Source organism: Dermacentor andersoni, chromosome 11, assembly GCF_023375885.2.
Source record: "Dermacentor andersoni chromosome 11, qqDerAnde1_hic_scaffold, whole genome shotgun sequence".
Lineage (NCBI taxonomy): Eukaryota > Metazoa > Arthropoda > Arachnida > Ixodida > Ixodidae > Dermacentor > Dermacentor andersoni.
The window spans coordinates 84,812,698-84,833,447 of record NC_092824.1 but is presented as its reverse complement, the minus strand read 5'-3'; the positions used below and the strand labels follow the sequence as shown (position 1 = coordinate 84,833,447).

Genomic DNA, 20,750 nt, shown 5'->3' with positions numbered 1-20,750 from the left:
AAGTTTAACAACAAGACCTGCCACCCTCTCGTTAATGCTATAGAATTCCTGTATGTTACCAGCTATATTCTTATTAATCAGGAATCCGACTCCTAGTTCTCTTCTTTCCTCTAGGCCGCGGTAGCACAGGACGTGACCGCTTTTTAGCACTGTATATGCTTCTTTTGGCCTCCTAACTTCACTGAGCCCTATTATATCCCATTTACTGCCCTCTAATTCCTCCAATAGCACTGCTAGACTCGCCTCACTAGATAACGTTCTAGCGTTAAACGTTGCCAGGTTCATATTCCAATGGCGGCCTGTCCGGAGCCAGTGATTCTTAGCACCCTCTGCAGCGTCGCAGGTCTGACCGCCGCCGTGGTCAGTAGCTTCGCAGCTGCTGGGGACTGAGGGCCGGGGTTTGATTGTTGTGTTCATATAGGAGGTTGTGGCCAAGTACTGCACCAGGGTGGCCAATCCTGCTCTGGTGAGGGAGTGCGTTACCGGTTCTGGTCACCGGGATCAGGCCACACTCCAGGCCTGTTTGTGCAATTTTATCAACACGCGGATTTTTTTTTTTTTTTTTTTTTTTTTTTAATCCGGTGGAAAATTGCCGGCACCGGGATTCGAACCACGGACCTCATGCACGCGAGGCGGGTGTTCTACCTCTACGCCACCGCTGCACCTGCAGCGGTGGCGTAGAGGTAGAACACCCGCCATAAGGGCAGCTAAAGCTCTCTAATACGTTTAATGGCACGCTAAAATTTGATATTAATTGCCCCGTACGATACATTCAAGCCCGTCCACGTACAAAACGTAGGCGCATGAAAAAAAAAAGAAGCAGGAAAAGTGATGGACGACCTACACTTTAACACGGCAACTCTGTTTTGACAAGTTGCTGTAGCGCGAGAGCGAAGGAACGCGCAAATGGAGGCGTACAAACGCCAACTTCAAGTTCACTACGCTCAGTCCACATGTGATTGTATATAGGCAGAGACACACCGACGAAAACAAGGCGCGAAACAGCACAGATGTAAATCTTCACGACGACACGGCCAGCGTGACTGCTGGCTGACTTGTGTGTGTGACTTGTGTGTGTGACTTCTGTATAAATGATAAGCACAGGTGGTCGCAGTTGCCTAGTCGCGAAATCAGACGAAGGCACGCTTGCGCCATGCAGGTGTGCTTTGCAGGTCGTTGCTGCCAGCGCATACAACGTGAAGAACCGTAGCTATAGCAAGTCAGTAATACTAATTGCATCTTTACTTACAGCGCAATTGCATCGTTGACACACATTCTTTTGTTGTTGCCGCTTTAGTTTTGCTGGTTTGCGCATGCGCGAGTCTTTCCGTTTACATGGGATTTATTGGCAATACACTTCCAGTCGTGAGACAGCGCTTGCGTCGCGTGGTCCTTTCGTAGTGTGCACTTTGTTTCGTTCGCGCGGTAAACAAAGGTGTCGGCAGCGTGGCATCTGGTGCGGCCCGATCTCGGAGGCCATGTTATACAGCTTATTGTTTTCTGCAAGAAAGTACTAGAGGAAGTTCTAGCGCTAGTAGCTGCGGGAGCTCTTAGTATGGCGGTTCGATTAACTACGGAATGATGAGTAGCGCGTGGATTCGCCTTACACTTAGTTCTCATTGCTTGAAAGGGCCTTGTGATGTTGAATACGGTCAATTCTCCAATTTGCGACAAAATGATGCGTTATAAGTGCAACGATTTGCAAATATTAGGCTTGTTGGTCCTATACTTACTGTCTTGCTGTGTTTAGAAATGAATGTACGAGTGACTGGTAACACACATAGATCAGGCGCAGTAAATGACATTGCGAGAACGTTGCAAAAATGCCCGTGCCCCGTGCACTGGGGCCACGTTAAAGATGTTCCGGTGGTCAAAATTATTCCAGAATCCCCTGCTGGGACGTGCCCCATAATCATATCATGGTTTGGGCACCACAATTACACAAATCCGCATTACACAGTAGCAGAACGACCAGAGCAGCATAGTTCTCTCTATTAATTTTTCTTGGAAACTGTATTAGCCTGCAGTACAGTTAATGAACTTGCTTGAATTTACACTTGAAAACGACGCAGAACTTTTCAGAATACCAGCTGTTGCAAGCAAGCGCGTGACACCATGCTGTCAAGTAACCTTCAAATTATGTTCGCGTCCGGATATTGGACGAAGCAGTGGGCGGTAATGCATCCGGTGAATGTACTCTTGTGCGTTTCTGCACCAAGGCTCCTTCGCAAATATTGCAAACTCTCTATCAGTAAGGTACATGATCGTAAGGAGATATGGATCCGCAAAAAACTGGGTCGCAGTCCCGGAAACAAAAGACCATGGCGAGTGCTGTGAAGCCACCGAGAGCGTAGAAGAACAAAAGGAGGCCAGCACCGACGAACGTTACTCTGGAAAAAAGACAGAGAAACACGTGTGAGTGTCAGAATATAAAAATTTGATAATCTAATCAATGTAACTGTTTGAGACAAAGACCTCCGATTGAATACCCAATATATTAGATCTGCAAAAAAAAGAAGAAAAAGAAGAAATTGAAGACCTATTTTTATGGTATGATGCATGTAATACCAATCAACACTGCTTCAGCTCAACTGAGAAGTTTGTAAATAAAAAAAATCACCGATGATTAGAATACTCCCTAATGTGAAATTTGAGTGTAAATAAAAAAAAAAAAAACTTATGATTGCAATACTCCCCAATGCGAAATTTGAGCGCAGCTCTACACGTGTATTTTCATTTTGCGATATATTGGCTCGCGTAGACAATCTGTCTCGGGCGGCATGTTGCAAATGGGGCGAAGTGCGGTGCGACTGCCTCACTAATGCGCAAATCGCGAGAGGCAGCGCGTGAGTGACGCGTGGGCGCGATTACCAACAGCCGCCGCAGAGAGACCTCCCACACGACGTGCGCCACTCTGGCGCCATCTAGTGCCATTGTCGACGCGCCACGCTTTTCTCCTCTCTTTTGCCATACCCTCCTCCGCTTTACGCCTCACGGTTCCGCTGCACCCTCCTCTCCGCTTTCCTCCTCGCGTCTTTCATCCGCTGCGCGTTCGCTTTCATATTTCGCTTTGTTTGTTCGCTCGGTTACGCCGAGCTACGACGCCGATGCAGGTCGACGCTTGCCGCAGGGTGGGGTGCCTATAGGAGCTGCGCGCTAAAAGAAAATTAAATCCAGTGATTTTAGGTGCCAGAACCACCATCTGATTGTGAGGCACGCTGCAGGGCAGGACTCCAGATTGATTTTGACCACCTGTGGTTCTTTAACGTGCCCCCACTGCACGGCACACGATAGTTTTTGAATTTTGCCCCCAGCGAGAACGGCTCCCGGGCCTGGGAGTTAATATCCGCCACCTCGCGCTTAGCTGCCCGGCGCCATAGAAACAACGAATTGATTGTACATGACACACCGTGATAAGGACAGTTACGAAAGCAGCTCGTCACCAAATGTTGAAGGAAGAAAGTGTTATAAAAGCCCGTGGACCTTCTTAAGGGAATGAAAGTATGGGGAGATTGGGTCCAAATAATGAAGTACTTGGTTAAATGTAAAAAAGCAAAATAAAAAATAGACATCTCTAGTAGGCTGCCTGAATGCAAGGCATCCTTATTCCACGAGAGAAAATGATTGAAAATTTAGCGACTCTATGCGATTCGCTCAGTAAGTGGTGCTTCTGCGTCGTAAACGTAATCTTCCTGCACCAGAATCGCTTGGAACATTGGCCACTTGCGTCGTTCCTTCTCCCTGTAGAGAACTTGAAGTGTTGTGTATAGTATATGTGGTATGCGAGCAGAAATGAACATTCAAGAACTTGTGAATTCTCAATTCTAATATGAATCGGATAGCAAGGAGTGTCGATCCGTACTAAAAAATTAAACTTTCTTTCTTCCGCTTTCTTTCTTTATGTTCACTTTCTAAATTTTCGTATTCATTACATATTTAAGCGAAACGCAATAGCCGCCACCAGTACATGGTGTTTAAGGTGTTTGAATGTTCTTTCATATTTTGAGTTCCATAAAGAACACTAGTGTCGGCAATGTACGCTGACTTACATTCTAGCCTTGGCGAGGGATCTTGCGGCCAAGGACCTTTGCGTGATCATTTGGTCCAGGCCCAATCGCAGGAGCTGATAGGGGAAAGCCGCGACCGAGGCGGCCCACACAGTTTCGTCGGTGGTTAGATCGATGTCAGCCCTGCGTAGGAAGCAGACGCTCAAACATGTCACATTCTGAATGCATACACCTACAGCGGTAGGATGCAGGGATAGAGCCAAGAAACAACGCTGACAGCGCTGTATGCCAACAAATTTTGTTCGCACAAGGAACACCTTATGTAGTACTGTGCAAGAAAAACGCCAGAACGAAAAGTACAGATGGCGCTGCCCGCGTTCTTTATTGTCTCTGTCTATAATATCTTTAGCCTTGCGCCGTGAGCGTGTTCAGGATGACCCACCAACTAGCCCTAACGTTTAACGTACTGTGCTATATTTGTTTGGTGGCCGCGCGGTATAATCAATAGTTATAGCGCTCCGATCATGAGGGGGCGAACTGAATTTCTTTGATAGAGATTAATGAGATATTTTCATAAGAGATTAAAAGAGCATTGATATAACGTCACTAGGGTAATCTCGGGTCATATGGGTATTCATTGCCGAGATATTGTTCCTGGAAACCCTTCCATTGAAAGTACTTCCATTCTGTATAGGGCTCAATGCAGGATGAGGAGGGAGATTGTGGAAGCCCTACGAAATTGCAAAATTGCAGGAAATGTGCGTGAGCATATACCATCAGTCTCGCTATTATTGACAAGGAGATACGGAGATCTTTGTAACCTTTGCGGTATGTGTTTTCACCATGCCTTGCACACGTGTACGGTTCATCGATATGCACCACTGAATGTTGTTTTTTGTCTTGTGACGTTTGTTTCCGCTCGTACGGTACATATACATCGATCGGTGCGAAAATAGAACCTATAGTTGAAAAGCGGTTTCTCTGTGTATACGTTTCATTCTACGTCCTCGTTTCGTCGCGCTTATGCACTCTATGTCATGAATTCTAACCAACTAGCCCGCCAGCGAGATTTAACCAAGTTCGTGTAGAATATTCCACGAACACGCACAATCACTGGGAATAGCGGCTCAACATGTCCAGTAGTCCAAATTAGAGCGTGCCAAATGTCTCGAGAGGCCGGATTGTACGCAAGGGCCTTCTGTGCTGCTTATCGATGGATGCGTCCGTGGCGTAATGGTTTCAATACCGGACTTCAGCGCTAGAGGTCCTGTGTTCCAATCCTGCCGGTGGGTCATTTTAATAATGCCCATTGGATCATTTAACACAGAGTACTTTGTTGAAAATTCCGGATTTACAAAGGGGGAGGTACGTTTAAAGCCTGAAGGATGAAGTTCAAGCCAATCCATGAATTTCCCATAATTCCATGTTGGCTGAACTGCCCCGATTGTAGCCCCCATTGAGGAAGGTAAAAGATAGGAGGGAGCATACTGTAACGCGGTTGAAGCCAAACCTGTCAGCCCAACAGGGTGATCGCACGTCGAAGTGTGCGGTTGGTTTTACTCAGTCTCTAGATATTTTTGAAAAATCTAGGGATCTAATTTTAGTCTTCCCACTCTGAAGGTAGAGCCACGGCGCGGCAGGTGAACAAGCGCGCACCGAATAAAAACTACCGGCATAGCTACTGGGAACCAAATGTCTCAGCAAATCTCCATTCTTGGTCCGTGATCGCGACGCAAGAGGTCACGTGTTGTACCGCCACTGAGCAAATGCATAGACTTAACGGAGCGTTCGCTTAACAAGGCTGACTGCGTGACTTAATGCACTCTCTTAACTTTTTCCTTGCTCCATGGCAGCTCCCGTAGACACTAGCGTCAGAGTCCCCTGTAGTAATTATTGTATGAAACTCTGTATTGGGTGGTTGCTTAGCTTTCCTCTTGCTAAGCCAGGTGGTCCGCGTTACCTCCGCACAGAGGGCGCGGGAGTTTTGAGGCATGGACGTAGTAAGAGGCGATTGGAAGATTGGTGGAAGAAAAGTATGGAAACGACAAAAAACGGAGACGTACAAAAGCAAAGTTCGCAATAGTGGATTGGAAAATTTGGTTGTTGGAGTTCATAGTGTTTTTTTCTTCTTTGTTTTCTTTTTTAGTCTAGGTAGGGCATTAGGCAGTATAATAGGAAGGGCTTGGTGGCACAACCCACCGCCCTGTTCCAAAGGGGACGCCCATAACATCCATCCATCCATCCATCCATCCATCCATCCATCCATCCATCCATCCATCCATCCATCCATCCATCCATCCATCCATCCATCCCTCCCTCCCTCCCTCTCTCCCTCCCTCTCTCCCTCCCTCCCTCCCTCCCTCCCTCCATCCGTCCGTCCGTCCGTCCGTCCGTCCGTCCGTCCGTCCATGGACATTGAAGAAAAATCGGCGGATCGCACGCTGGGTTAAAACACGTTGGTGGGCTAGTTGATTAGAATCCATGATATAGAGTGTATAAGCGCGACTGAACGAGGACGTAGAAAGAAACAGATACACAGAGACTTTCTATAGACTTTATTTTCGCACGCATCGGTGTATATATACCGTACGAGCGGAAACAAACATGGCAGGAAAAGACAACCTTCAGTGTTGCATATCGACCTATATATCAGTGTTGCCTGGCACACGTGTACGGTTGGTCGATATGCAACATTGAATGTTCTTTTTTTCAGGTGTATTTCCGCTCGCACGGTATATATACATCGATGCGTGCGAAAATGAAATATATAGCTGAAAGTGAAGCGCTGTCTCTGTGTATCTGTTTCTTTCTACGTGCTCGTTTAGTCGCGCTTATACACTCTATCGTGGATCCCACGCACTGCGGGAATCGATGTAAGTGAAACTTTGTAAGCGGTTTGCTTTGATTGACAATAATTAGCGATGATGGTGGCAGCGAATGTGTAATTTCTTTAGCGTTTAGTACAATACGAGCGCGGTAAGATTAGGTTACAGTTCAGCTTGCGCGCAACAGCGCTGTTTCCCTGCGTATATAGCCTACAGAATGCACAGGGAGACGAGTTTGCTTCAGGTGGCTTTGTGTGTATTTGTTCAAACTGTCGGAGAGGGCTGAGCGTTATCATTGCATCACGTGGCACATTGCATCGTAGCAGAAGTGTAAACACTATAATTGAATTATGTGGCTGTCGGCAATTGAATTAATATAATTGTATGCATGCATTGTATTCATACATTCATACGTAGCGAAGACGCTGCTGCTCTGCGCGGCGCTTATTTCTTGCCTGGACGTCGTCGACGCTGAGTATTGGAGCCAGTTTGCGGGCGCCTGTTTTGGTGCTCCTTCTGCACACGTGGCCAGCACGCTGTTTAGACGCCAGCAACAAGAACTCCCTCCAGGCTACGGATGATTGTAATGTTCACGCGATCATGCTCCAGCACGCGACCTCCACAGCCCAGCACTTGCATTTGTGTCGGATAGGAAAGCAAACACAGCACGTGCCGTGCACACAAACTGTGCAACACGGCCACGGCGACGCCGGCAGGGTTTCGTAAGGTCCAGGGGGGCCTAGCCGGGGGGGAGGGTGAGGGTGGGTGGGGTGGAGTGGCTTATTGGGCCTTCCCCGAAATTTTTTCGTGGTGTAGTGTGCCGCCGACCAAAACTACACCCAGCGCCGGAAATCATGGTCGATTTTGTCTAGAATGTCCTTTTCACGCTCGACAAGACATTTTAGCGCGAACGCCCATGCATTGGGAGTCACATATCGTAACGCAAGGAGCCCCACCGAGCACAAAGGTTCAAGGGCGCCTATATGGGGAGCGGGCTCGTCTCGGCATCTTGCGGAGGCCGCGGGATCTACGGAGCGCTTGGATTTCAGTTCTGCTAAACTTCATGGGTATAAAGTTCTCATAACCTTTCGATGCGAAAGATGCATTCACATTTCCAATGTCGAGCTTTAAATATTGAATTCCGGTACTTTGCGGGATCAATGCTGTTATAAATAGTTGACGCCAAAGGTGCATTGACTTTTCTAAAGTCGTACATCGGACCATACAACGAGAAAAGCCAAATCAACACACTTTCAGACAAGCTGACAAAGCACACAGCGAGTTGAATGAGAGGCAGCGTTGTGGTGGTTCATTTGGGCCGTCATGTCACAGAAAAGAATATAAACGTTTTTTTTCACCTGTGCCAAAGCATCCATGTCAATACACTAAAGCCAGAAAAGGTAACTACGTCCTTATCCATTTTCTTACTTTGACTTTTCTTCGCGCAGACACATTGAGTCTTTTTAATTTTCTTGTTCTCGCCACCCGCAGGCTGCCAGAGCCAGCTTGCATTTTCCTCGCATGAGTTTTTCTCGTGTTGCCCCGACCACTGCACGGCCCCCTTCGGTGCGTGTTCGTTTTTCTCTGGCCGAGTTGATTTTCGTCTGGCAGAGTTCTGGACGCTTTCCGGCTAGTAGACGAGGAAAAGAAACGGTAGTTGCTCGCTGCCAGCGCTGCATGGACTCGACGGATTGCAACGCGTTCGCTTGAGCGCAACCACTCCGGAAAATTTTGTCTCGCCGGTGTCGGATACCGAGCAGTATGCGTACGGTTGTCTGTAGACCAAGCGTCTCACCTTTTCTTCGATATTCTTTCGGTAGCCACACTAGGTGCCCAAAGTAGGCATTCGATTGTAGCCATTCAGGTGAAAAGTATTTCGATTTCAGCTCTGGAAAGTGCGTTCGAATGTGTGCATCTGGGGCGTATTTTGTGAATAAAGCTTATGGAAGATTCTGTCACGTACAACATGAGGCAGCTATAGAAAATCCCATTTGAACTTGTACAGGAGCCTCGATGACCCACGTCGTGACTACGGCGCGATAGTTAGTCTGCTTGCCCCCTCCTTTAAAGATGCTGGATCATGTTTTAGCACCTAGGAATGCATTTCGCGACCGGGGCCTTCAGAAGAAGCATTGTACAAAGCCTTTATATAAAAGCGAATATATGGTCACTCCATCTTCAGACGTAATATCCCAGTTTCACATATTTTCTGCAAGCCAATTCCAATTTCAACACCCTATTTCGTCATAGACTATATGACATTTGCCACACTTTTCCTTTAGCGACCTTCAATGAAGCAGCCCTTCTCGCTACGTATGAAAAAACTCAGAAAAAATGGGTATTCCACTGCTTGAACGTAGGCTAACGACTCCAGCGAAGCCGCTACCACTTGGTCAGTGCAAGATGGTAGAATCTGACGCACCTCTGGGTAAGAAATGCGGATCTTAAACACCGTGACGTAGCGCTAAGGCGTTGGGCTGCTGCGCATGACGGGCCCGTGTGACGTGGGTCTGATTCTGCCCAGCACCGGATAAATTTTAAAGAATTTTTTTTTTATTGAACAGCCGCGTAAAGAGGCTAGATAAAGACTCAAAGCGACTGAACTAGGTTGAGAATGGTATTCGCCTTATTAGAATGGTACGAAAGGAGAAATATAAACCGAAGAAATTATTTTAGGCTGGACAAATGGCGCAGAATTGCTTTTGCTTTGCTTTATTGCCTGTCAAGCGGTGACGTACGGTGTTTCTTAAGGCTCTGCGATGAAAAACGTAATTTATTTCAGGACAGCACATAAAAGCGTTTTTCCGACTGTGCACCAATGGTTTGTATCGTATCGCCTACAAAAGCCAGTTACCACGTGATCTATAGCAACACCTGCTTTTCTCGTCGTTCAAAGGCGATGGCTTAGCAAGCCTACAGCCGTCGCATTGTGCCTAACAAGCCCATTAGGTTAGCCCTTCTCCTGTTTGTTTCCTGGTTGGAGAGGGCTGTAATATATTTTCCTTTGTAATATATTGCAAAAAATTAATCGCAAAAAGTGATCTTGATGCGCTGCCTCTCATGCGCTGCGTCGCCTGTTTCAGTGTGTTGTTTCAATCACAATAAATTTCCTAGGGAAGGATCGATGGAGGAATGGATGTGATGAGCGTCCCCTTTGGAACGGGGCGCTGGGTTGCGCCCCCAAGCTCTTGCAACTATACTGCCTAATGTCCTACCTAGGTTAAACAATAAAAAAACAAAAAAACACAACATTATGAACTCTCACAACCAAAAGCGCCCTCTTAAATCCGCCCCAAAATTGTCATTTTCTTGATACCGGGACCCTAGGTCGAGCCGCGCTTTGGTTTCGGGTAATTCTTCATACAAGAGGAGGCCGCGACGAGCATAACGTGGCCTTCAGCTCCTCCTCTTGTTTTATTAAACCGTATTTTTTTAAATATGTAACGTGAAACGTCTTTTGGAAATGGTAAAAAAGGGGTCGTTTGCTAAAACAGCGTGGTCGCTTGCTAAAACTCACGTGCCTTACTTTGACATCGTCTTGTAGAAGCTATTACTCTATAATGCGTGTGTCACGTGCACAGGTGGCGCCGCTGTCGCGCCACGCATGACACAATCGGAGCTAAATTTAGCCTCTCGCACGGCGTTCAGAAAGGCATAGAGTTCGGCAGTACGTTTGTCGATCCGAGTGCGAACGGTTGTGTTTGAGAGAGCTCACTCAGCCATAGTGGGTTTAAGCCATGAAATTCAAACCAGTGCTCGTAAGTTGCTATATAACCCCTACAAGCGTCCAATTTTATTTCATAAATGTCACGCCTACTCGGTTGTGGCGCCTCTCGCGTTCGGCACTTATGTTCAAGAAGTGGCGTGAAGATAGTCGGGCGAAAAGACCAAGGGGTGACAATTCGCGCCCACCACCTTTGACTACGACTGGTCTTCTAATAGGGAGTGGTCACGATAATAGGGAGTGAGGCCTCGCGCCGCGGCGTTCGGAGAGGCGTAGCCGGGCAGTACGTTTGTCCACCAGTGATTGAAGGCTCGTTTTAAGAGTGCTCGCTGTGTCGTAGAAGGCATGTTATACAACTCATACTCGTGCTCATCAGGAGTCACTGGGACAACAAGCGTGCGATTTGTTGCAGAAATTTCAAGATTGCTCGGCTATGGCACCTCTTGAGTTAGACACGTGTGGTCTAGAAATTGCGTGAAGAGGCTCTGGGAGCGAGACAAAGGGATACGCAAGCCCTTTGTCCGCGGCGGAACGTGCCCATCTGCATAGCAGCGCATGCGCCAATGATTGAGACAAGCGCAGGAATCCCAACCATCCCAACCACGTACGAAAGTGCGGCGGGTTGGAGCGGCGCAGGGTAATACCTCTTAAACTTCGTAAAGTAGTGACACTCTGCTCCTCTGCCTTCACTTGTCCTCGTTTCTCCTCTCTTTTGCGCTCCCTCCTCGACCGTGGCGCCGCCTACGATGCTCGAGCGCAGCAGACGACCTTTCGCAGAGTGAATGCGTTTGGCGTTCACGTTGGTTTTACAGCTCCGCGTAACTTCGTGTCCAGCATAAAATTTCAAGTCGGATGTTTGTACAAATTCAGTAACGGCAGCGTTTGTTTCATTTTTTTGATAACTATTTCTTAAAAAAAAGTATCTGAAGGAGTGTTAACGCTGTGCGTTGTCGACTGCGAATGTATCGCGTGCCTTACAATTTGGCACGCAACATTTGTCAAGGGCGTGTCGCAACATCTTGTTGCGAATGATTGTAAATAACACGTAAATAACAGGACAACATCTTGACTACCAGCAAGCCCTCATCCTAAAGAATCCGCGCCGCCTTACCATGTGAATTCGCGGCGCGTATCAGCTATGACGTACAAAGGCTGACGGAGATCACTGCTCTGAAGGTTCGTAAGTGTATTACAAGCTACAGTGCCGCCAACGTGCGTGCTTGCCAATCTGAGCACGCGCAAAGGCTCAGAGGTGGGTGCTTGTGCTATTATGTTTCTCGTATCTCAACGTCGACAGAAATACCGCTGCCGATCATCGAGTCGGGACTCTGAGTACACAAGAAAATAAAATAAGTTTTTAGCATTCGTGCGCGAAGCGGGAGCGTGATAACAATGCTTGGCTCAATCTCAGACAAGACCACTGTGGGCTTCAGTAATTTTTTTCAGGTTAATGACTTATCACGAATAACACTTCATCGTGCGTTGGTTCGTCCGTTTACTAAGTGACGTACTTGTCGCGAACCGAGTTGCACTGAGGTACATGCATTGAGGACGGTTGCACGCCCTCCGAAGTAACATTTGCGAGACATGACTTTATTAGTGAAGTCATGATCGCGCAAAGAATCCCCCGGCGATGACGCGGCTGAAATTGCGGCAAGTGAAATGATGTTTTGTCAAAATGATATGAAACGGCATTCGAGTTGCAAGTTAACAGCTTATTTTCAACATAGATGCATGACAGATTCGCCTTTGGAGTCACAAGTCCGTGTGCACCATTTATTGTCTCATTGCGTAAATAAACGCACCAGCCTAAGAGTCCTACAGCAAGCGCGTCTCAATTAGGCATAGTGACTGTAGAAACTAATAGTGAAATGAACGAGCAAGCGAACAACCATACGAGCGCGCGACCTAAACGAACGAGCAAACGACTAATCGAACGACTAATCGAACGACTAATCGAACGACTAATCGAACGACTAAACGAGCGTGCGAACGAACGAGCAAACGACTAAGCACGAACGACGACTAAACCAACCAGGGAACGGGCGGGCGACCGCACGTTTTATTTGCGAGTGCTCCACCGCCGCATCTTAAGCTTCACACACTTCAAAGCTCATGCGAATTCGCACATATGTCTCAATTACCCATGATGCTGTCGCTCGGCGACGAACGCACCGCGTAACACGGTTTCAGGAGAGCACGCACGCTTTTTATCGGTGCCTCGGTATCGAAAATCCACCGGGCGACCGCCAACGAGGAACACGAACAAATGAGGCAAACAAAGCTATTCTATCTAAAGAAGGCTAGTAAGTAACCACATAAGGCAGAGAGTTGCTCTGCTGAGGCGCTTTCATGATCGAGACTGAAATTTTGTCAAAAGGACTGCGCTGAATCTTAAAAATTTCGTAATCATGTTATCGCACGCAACCTCGCGTGCTCGCGAACTGAAGCCGGTTGGCGTACAAAACGATTAAGCGCACCAAATACGACTAACACGACCACGTAGTACGTATATAAACAAAGCAGACGTTGCGTAAAAATCGTGTTAAAGCGTGCGTACAAATGACAACATGCACAGTGAACTGTGCAATATTGTCACGTGGTGGTGACGTTGAAGAACACAGTAGTAATACTGTGAAAGACAAAACGAACTTTTATTGGGCGAACCTGTGCCCACAAAAACAGGCTACACTTATAGCACAACGATAGCGGCGAACACGGTCGGCGATCGTCGAAAATCTGATCAGCGGGTCAAGCGCGTCCGCTTTGATAAAGCAGTTGTCGAATGTTCCAGACTAATCGTTTGGACCCGCGTGCCTTCCACAAAGTTCTACACCATTCGCGTCAGGTGACGAAATCAGATAACATAAGGTTCGGCAACAATAGACAGCGGATAGAAGCATCGATAACTTTCCAGAAACTTCGGACACATGCAGGCGCGTCCCAGGCTGTGCGGTTACATTTGTTAGGCGGCGAAACGTGGTTGCCCGATAAAGATAAGTACACGTGTCAATACCCCCCTCTTAAAGAGCATCGTCCCGATGCTACAAATATAAGAGAGCGAAACACAAAAGGACACTTAATAAGCATAAGTAACAAAACAACGAAAATAAACAAAGTCCAAAGGTCAGTTACGCGAAGCCCCAAAGTTCATTAACGCTGGTAGTACGGCTTGAGTCGCACAACGTGGACTATTTCAGGTCGTGAGCGGCACCGTTGTGATAGCGAAATGCCGTCTGGCACGACCTCATAGTCCAGCGCGCCAATACGTCGGATGATCTTGTACGGTCCGAAATAGCGACGCAAAAGCTTCTCGCTCAGTCCTCGTCGGCGTATAGGGGTCCATACCCAAACACGGTCGCCGGGCTGGTACTCGACGAAGCGTCGTCGGAGGTTGTAGTGTCGGCTGTCGGTCCTCTGCTGGCTCTTGATTCGCAGGCGGGCGAGCTGTCGGGCTTCTTCAGCGCGCTGGAGATAGCTAGCGACGTCAACATTCTCTTCGTCAGTTACGTGCGGCAGCATGGCGTCAAGCGTCGTCGTCGGGTTCCTGCCGTAAACCAGCTTAAACGGCGTGATCTGTGTTGTTTCTTGCATCGCCGTGTTGTACGCAAAGGTTACGTACGGCAGGACCGCGTCCCACGTCTTGTGTTCGACGTCGACGTACATTGCTAGCATGTCGGCGAGGGTTTTATTCAGGCGCTCCGTAAGACCATTCGTCTGCGGATGGTAGGCAGTTGTCCTCCTGTGACTTGTCTGGCTGTATTGCAGAATGGCTTGCATGAGCTCTGCTGTAAAAGCCGTTACTCTGTCGGTGATGAGGACTTCTGGAGCACCATATCGCAGCATGATGTTCTCGACGAAAAATTTCGCCACTTCGGCTGCGCTACCTTTCGGCAGTGCTTTAGTTTCAGCGAAGCGGGTGAGGTAGTCAGGTGATGGATGGATTCGCGTCAGGTGATGAAATCAGATAAATAAGGTTTGGCGACAACAGACAGGGGATAGAAGCATCGATAACTTTCCAGAAACTTCGGATACATGCAGGCGCGTCCCACGCTGTGCGATTACATTTGTTAGGCGGCGAAACGTGGTTGCCCGATAAAGATAAGTACACGTGTCAATATCTACTGTGTTATTGCCCGCAGCACAATACGCAAGCCTGGCACATACTATACTCTGAGAGACTCACAACTTACCTCGCATAGTCGCGCGGAGGAAGTTGGTCGGAAGTTCTCCCTCCCGATTCGGTGAAGCCATGCCTTTCTTCTTAACCAGTCGGGCTTACCGGACGGTATCGCGAACAGGTTCTTGCCTTTGCTAAAACTAAATTGGCACCCGAACGCGCAGCAGGTCATGGTCACAGAAACTGACCTGAAGCGACGTCGCACTTGCCACAAAACATCCTTCAAGGCGTTCACAAAATCAAAGCAACACAGAATAGGAATGGAAGGAATGGCGCCAACAAGCGCCGCTTCTCGAGCAAAAATGGCCCTGAACCGTGACTGTAAACAAACGAAGCCGGCGCAAGGGGCCACGTGATGCCATTAGGCCAATATCGACGCGGCGTCGGCTTCGGCCAGAGCGCTCGAGGAGGAGGCGGCATTCTTCAAAGCGTGTCACTACTTTTGGAAGTTTAAGGGGCTTTAGCGCAGGGCAGTTTCGGGCGCCACCAGTAGGTGGGCCCATCAGACGTACGTGAATGAGGTGCATGAAAAGTTTTTTTTTTAATCCAACAAAGCGCTGAGTTTGGCCAGGGCTACCGGGTAGCTGATATACGAGCTACTTGGACGGAACGCACATACGCTGTCAAAAAGTAACTACGGTGTCCGTACCGGTGACCTACGGGAGATATAGTTTCCGTTTTATCGGTGCTCCGGCCGGCAGCGAAACACGAACCCGGCTGTTAGCGAGCCGTTATCTCGCGCACTGGCACGTTGCTGCTGTAACAGCAGCTGAGAGTGACACGTGCTCAGTCAAGGCGCGGCGAGGTCAGAGGAGCCAGGGGACACGGGGCGACAAACTGCCCTGTACTTCCTCAACTAAGGTAAGTCTGCTTTACCTCCGAGGTAAACGTAGCGAAATAAAACCGGTTTGCGTAACAGCGCAAATGTGTGCGTGGAAGTCCGCTTACAACGAAAGCCTATGTTGAGATGTAGTGTTTGTGACGATGTCCATGAACTCTTTTACGTGAATACGGTAGAAGCGTATCGTATTATCTTGTCGTATCGCATTCCGCTGATGCACCTCCGTTTGCATGTATGCGCATCTCACCATATCTCGCTGGCCGGCAAGCTAGCACCGTATGGCGTCACATTTGAAGATGAGCCCCCTACTTCCGGTAAACATGGTTCCGCTGCCATACGGCTGCGCCGCTGGTTGGTTGGCCGGTTGTAATCCCGCAGCGAATGCTTTCCCATAATTCCTGGTGCGATACGCTTCTGTTTGCATGCGCCGCTGAAATGCGCATTCTCCATCTCAAACTACCCTTGTTCGGCGTATTGGATGCGATACGCCTTCCTAGCGAATTACCTCGTTTACATGAGATGCGATACGCTTGAAAGTTCATACGATACGCTTCTGTCGTATTCATGTAAACGCTGCTTATGTAAGCATTCGCGTCATTATAACCTTGCAAAGGTCTACGGGTTAAGGGTTATAAGTCATAAAGTTGCGCATCAGAAGTGTGGCTCCCACATACGCATTTCACACGTTGTTTAACTTCATTACTCAAAGGGCACGACGCCTGGTGAGAGCCATGCTAACCGAAATTGTGCTCGTGATGACGGCACTGCCACTGCTGGGCGTGGCCGTCGACCAGTCCGAGTTGGAGGTGACCAGATTGCCGGGACTCCGTGAACGCATAAACTTCAGGCACTACTCGGGTTTTCTGAACGCCGCCGAAGGTCGACTGCTTCACTATTGGTAAGTGTACGCGTCGCCACGTGTTAACTGTGCGCACCTCTGTCTGTTCCCGTGGTCAGGCTCAGTTGTTCGTAGTAGTTTTATTTGAGCATTTGTAGTCTGTCTTTTCCTGTCATCTCGCCTCCTTGCCCATCTTCCTATCTTTACTTTCTTTCTTCCTATCGTCTTCCTGAGGAGCAGGCAAGGTTTGTACCCGTCTGTGTTGCGGTCAAGAGCCTGCTTACTGTGTTTCTTTCTCCACTGTCTGATAGGTTATATGCCTCCAAGCACAGAATTAATTCAAAGGGCTTGCTAACTATCCGCAACTTCTTCAAAGTCTCCCCAAGAATACATTATTAACTTTCCTACTATATAACCAAAATTATTCACATAATCGTTTCATTCCTGCTCATTTCTCTTTTGTTTTTTCTCTTTTCTATATTCAATTGTACACTTTATAAACATTTTGCGGTTTGTTGTGTTGTGAATGCAGGAACTACTCTGTTAGTTGTAATGCTAGTTTTGAATTTTGCGTTAGCTGCAGTTTGTACTACATTTACTTTGCGTAATATTCCACTTAGTGACTACTACATTGCTGTTTTATGCTATATATTTGCACAAATGTATGTATTTTGTGACAAGGGGTCTCCTTTCAGCTACACGCTCTGGGACCTCTCTCTGTATAGTTATGCTAGCATATTTACCACTTATGAAAGAAATAAATAAATAAACCTAAACTTTTACGGCCTAAAGTTGACGCAACTGCACATCCAACATGATGGTCGTTGAGATGTTCGCGATGCTTGCGGAACGTGTACGATTATGGGCAAAGTACTTTCCAAGTGCTTCAGACCCGCAGTAATGCGACGAGCGTTATGCATTTTAGGAACATGGCGCATAGAAGGCGCTTGCTGCTTTCTTTCACGCCTCACTAGAACATTGAAAAGCTTTCCTTTATTTCGACGAATGAGTGCGTAAGCCAATGTCTGCTTTTTTTCTGAATGTCCAATACTTCTACTTTGGAAAGCCATTGATGGGCAAGTTGCCCTCGCATCCTCTGGTACGACTTCAGATGACCCAAGCTACCATGCACATTGAAATAAACAAGCACACAACAAAATGGAAACAGAATGTCGAGCTTCTGCTTATTTTTAGTTTCCTACTGAACTGCCCGTGCGTTGTTACGTTTAGAGTAGAATTAGCATTGAGGCACTGTGTTGGCCGACTTTATTGCTGCAGTTTTTCAGCGAAACCGCGCACAGGTTTCCTACATGGGTCAGCGCACATTATAGGTGTATCGCTAAATAAGGCGAAAGAAAAACAACAACAAAAGAAACGCGAGAATGACAGATGTTGTATATGAAGAGCGCTGTTAGAACACCTGCTGAAGTTCTGGATTTTACTGTCACATTTCATGGCTTTCATGCTTTGCCACCGTTGTATGTCAGCCGGATTACTACAGTGGTGAACTTGGAGGCTCATTTTAGGCTTATGAAAATTTTCTTTCTGCGACGTGGCTGCGTTCTGCGCAGGGGTTTATATTATCTTCAAAACAATTAGGAAGTAATGTCGGACACCGTAGTATACTACGGTACTTATATAAGTGCACTTGTACTAATATAAGTACTTATATAAAGTGTACTTATATTAGTACATTTCGTAACTGCCTAGATAGGAATGTAGCAGACAATGAATGACTATTTCCGTAATTGCCTACAGGTGTGTGTGTGTGTGCGTGTACACGCGCGTGCGTAAAGGACAGACAACTCTCGAATGATGAATGTAAGATTTCAATGACTAGCAATGTCATCCCATAGAAATATTAATACCGAAGGCATACTGGCTCAGAAATACTGTCTGCATCATGCCTTAGCACTTCTTATTCCCTGAGGTAGATTTTGACTCCGATTTACGATAACGTAAAGCCGCGGCATGCATAAGCCAATCAGGAGCATGATCGTTCAGAAGAACGTGCCCTTCAGCTGCGTGTCCTCTATCGTAGTGAGGTTGTCTCGAGCACAGCGTCGCGCATTAGGGATTCCGTCATATTTTTCTTTCCAGTGCTGCATTATTGCGAAATAAAGTACAAGCCGAGAACCCTGTTCTCGTTTCTTCATACGAAGGTTTATGGAAAGCCAGCGGTCCCCGTCTGACGACCCCGTGTTGGTGTGGTTGCATGGAGGACCCGGATGTAGCTCGCTCATTGCTGCTGCCATGGAGATGGGCCCGTTCCGCATTGACCCTCAGGGCGAGCACGTAACCATAAACCCATTCAGCTGGAACAAGGCTAGTACAACTTGCCTGACTAACGAACGCGTTACGCACCCCCGTGTTGACTTCCTCAAGGTGCTCTTACTTTGAATCTCGTCTCGATGGAGCAGTGACCATTCGCTACCCGCGTGAACCGAGCACTTAATGTTGTATCGCAGAGCCGCAAACGTCGTGGCGTGCCATACTTCCTTCTATAAACTACTAAACGTCATGGTTCATAAACCTGGCTAGCTTAACTTGCTTTAGCGATGGTATTATCACATATCGCACAGTTTCATTATGAAGAGGCAGCGATGACTCATACGCAACCGACTTCCGCTGGGGTTCATTTGTCATTTTATTTTATTTATTTATTTATTTCATAATACCCCTAAAGGCCCCCGAAGGGGTATTACATAGGGGGTACCGATACATGAAAAAAATGTGAGCTTTGCGCGTTACGGAAAAAAACAACTGAAGTACACAAAAGTTATACAAAATTTTTACAAAATAAAACACAAAAGTTATACAAAAGTACGATATTTAGCAAAATACGCAAGTAAAACAATATACGAAATACATTAGGCAAGTGAAACTCAGATAGAAAATACAAAACTGTCTGAGAAAATAAATTAGGGGAATTAAATAGGTACAATGTAAAAGAAGTAAAGCGGGGTGTTGCTCGAAACTGCGTCAGTTGTCACATTAACAAATTAATGAGACATGAATACACTTGTACAATGTGCACGCAGAACGGTGAGACAAATGATCAAAACAATATATACACTGAACAACGTATGAAGAAACGGTACATGATGGATATTTCCGCGTAACTATTGCGTAAAAGTTCCTGAAAGGTTGCGAAATCGGTTTGAGTAGCAATGTGTGATGGTAGGTTATTCCATGCAACAATTGTTCGGGGAAAGAAGGAGTTAGCATAGTTAGCTGAGTGACAACTGATGCGTTTTATCTTGAAAATATGGTCTGTGCGTGGAAAGAAGGCTGTCGCTGGTTCGAAGATACGGTGAAGGTGCGGATGATGATAAAGTTTGTGCAGCAGTGAGAGGCGGGCAATTCTGCGGCGATGAGATACGTCGTCAAGCTGAGCGCGAGCTTTTAGTGCTGAAATGCTAGTATAGGGTGAATAATCAGAAAAAATGAAACGGACCGCACGGTTTTGCAGTGATTCGATTTCTTGGGTGATATATGTTTGAAAGGGATCCCAGATGGCTGATGCATACTCGATTAGATCGCGACAACTGCTGATCTTGTGGCGTTTTCAATTCTTTCTATATATAGATTGCAAATGTGATATTCCTCGAGGCACCGGCAGGTGTCGGTTACTCGTACGACCCCACCGGGAACAACAGTAGTGACGACAACAAGGCCACCGAAGACAACTACCAGGCAATACTGGATTTCTTTTCCAAGTTTCCGCAGTTCAGGAAGAATGAGTTTTACGTGACGGGTGTGAGCTACGCCGGCATCTTCGTTCCTCTCCTAACACAACGTCTTCTCCTCTCGAATCCACCTGGAATAAACCTGAAGGTATGCGGTTTAATCTACAACCATACACGTCGGACTTGTGCCATATACTACCTTTGTTTAAGTTCGAACGAAAAAAAGAAAAGACTGTGACAGACATAGCTGCTCCGCCTTTCAGTGTGCATTTCTGAAAGAGTAAAGCTGTCTGCATTTGAAATCTCCATGCATCTGTTGCTAATTAAAAATTTTCATAAATTAAAATCTTACTCGCTATGGGGCACACGTCGTGATTGCGAAATTGAATGTCAGCAGTTGTGAGGTCGTGTCTGCTTATAAATTCTGAAACTAGCATATGCCTTAGGGATACCCACGCTTGAAGGTTGCTGTGAAATTGCGCTTCAGCTAGAGCTGCATTAAATGTCAGAAATCCAAAACAGTGAACAATTTTGCCAAATTCTCTTGCCCTTGATATGAGTGATGACGTTATGAATATTGACGAATATGAATATTTCTAGATTGGAATCGCAATACTTAATGCGAAACTGATCAAAAGGACGTGTA

At 46.9% G+C, this 20,750-nt stretch overlaps 1 long non-coding RNA gene across 1 annotated transcript; it reads left to right on the top strand.

The window, feature by feature from the left end:
* The first annotated feature begins 1,129 nt into the window (after positions 1-1,129).
* LOC129381672 (uncharacterized) lies at positions 1,130-18,734 on the top strand. The gene is made up of 3 exons (XR_011891080.1): positions 1,130-1,219; positions 16,287-16,475; positions 18,578-18,734. It is a non-coding gene; the product is annotated as an uncharacterized lncRNA (long non-coding RNA).
* The last annotated feature ends 2,016 nt before the right edge of the window (positions 18,735-20,750 follow it).